The sequence below is a fragment of the Colobus angolensis genome, unplaced genomic scaffold (genome assembly GCF_000951035.1).
Source record: "Colobus angolensis palliatus isolate OR3802 unplaced genomic scaffold, Cang.pa_1.0 Scaffold124, whole genome shotgun sequence".
Taxonomy (NCBI): domain Eukaryota; kingdom Metazoa; phylum Chordata; class Mammalia; order Primates; family Cercopithecidae; genus Colobus; species Colobus angolensis.
Genome location: NW_012113586.1, coordinates 7,439,867 through 7,441,388, shown reverse-complemented (window position 1 = coordinate 7,441,388; position 1,522 = coordinate 7,439,867). Strand labels below are relative to the sequence as shown.

The 1,522-nt window shown below is 39.8% G+C and overlaps 1 protein-coding gene across 2 annotated transcripts in view; it reads left to right on the top strand.

Moving 5' to 3' along the window:
- LRIG2 (leucine-rich repeats and immunoglobulin-like domains 2) overlaps window positions 1-1,522 on the top strand; it is a 59,079-nt gene that overhangs the window by 38,883 nt on the left and 18,674 nt on the right. The gene's annotated exons all lie outside the window — the stretch shown is intronic.

Here is a 1,522-nt window from a genome sequence, read left to right as displayed (position 1 = left end):
CTACTTGGGAGGCTGAGGCAGGAGAATCGCTTGAACCCGGGAGGTGGAGGTTGCAGTGAGCCAAGATTGTGCCACTGCACTCCATCCTGGGCAACAAGCAAGACTCTGTCTCAAAAAAAAAAAAAAAAAAAGAGTTAAAATTGAAACTTCTGTGGAATCAGATCTTAGATACTTTATTCAAATATTAAACTTGATGAGGATTTTATCATGCACATAAAGCAAGTTCTCAAAATCATTTACTTTCCCTGCTTCTAAGTGGATGGGACATTTAAGGGGTCATTGAGAGAAAATACTGATTTTTCAGATATGTTTTACAGGGTTATAAACCACAAATACTTTTTCAGTGCTCTTAGTTTAGATTGCATTACACATTCCCACAGTGCTGAAGTGGTTTTTTGTTTGTTTGTTTGTTTTTGGGAGACAGAGTCTCAATCTGTTGCCCAGGCTGATGTGTAGTGGTGTGATCTCGGCTCACTGCAACTTCCGCCTCCCGGGTTCAAGCAGTTCTTCTACCTCAGCCTCCCAAGTAGCTGGGATTACAGGTGCCCACCACCACATCCAGCTAATTTTGTATTTTTAGTAGAGACAGGGTTTCGCCATGTTGGCCAGGCTGATCTCGAACTCTTGACCGCAGGTGATCCTCCTGCCTCTGCCTCCCAAAGTGCTAGGATTACAGGTATGAGCCACTGAGTCTGGCTTAGTGGAGAAGTGTTTTTAGTCTTCATGAAATAATTTGACAGTAATTATATGCTGTCTACAACAGAGATCTCTCGATGCTCCAATATATATAGTGTTTCCCAATACTTTCATGGGAAAAAATTAAACCTCCAAAATTTAAAGGAAGGTGCAATTAACACCATATACGCTTTATCTAGATTCACTGACTGTTAACGTTTTGCTAAATTTGTTCTGTTTCCCTCCCTGCTCCTCTCTCATTTTAGCTCTTGCTCCCTCTCCACATACACACAAATATATATATATATACATGTACACAGTTTTTTTGCTGACCATTTAAAAGTTGCAGCCATGATGACACTTCACCTCTAAATATCTCAGCACGTATTTTTTAAGAACAAGTACATTTTCTAATGAAGACATCACCATTACCACACCCAAGGAAATTAACATTGATAAGATAATATTAACTAATACACAGTCCATACTCAAATTTCCCCAATGTTAAAAAAAAAGTCCTTCATAGATGGTTTTTTTCAATCAAGAATCACACATTTCATTTGATTGTAATGACTCTTTAGTCATCTTCAAAATAGATCCCTGGCCACCCTTGTTCCCCTCTCTTTTTTTAGTGTCTTTCATGAGGTTGATATATTTAAAGAATTTTGGCAGACAGTCTCAATTGGTTTTCTCATGATTACATTTATGTTGAATGTTTTCGGCAAGAATAATGGATAGGTGTGTGGTAAGGTTTTAATACTGAAGACGTGGCCGGGCGCGGTGGCTCAAGCCTGTAATCCCAGCACTTTGGGAGGCCGAGACAGGCGGATCACGAGGTCAGGAGATC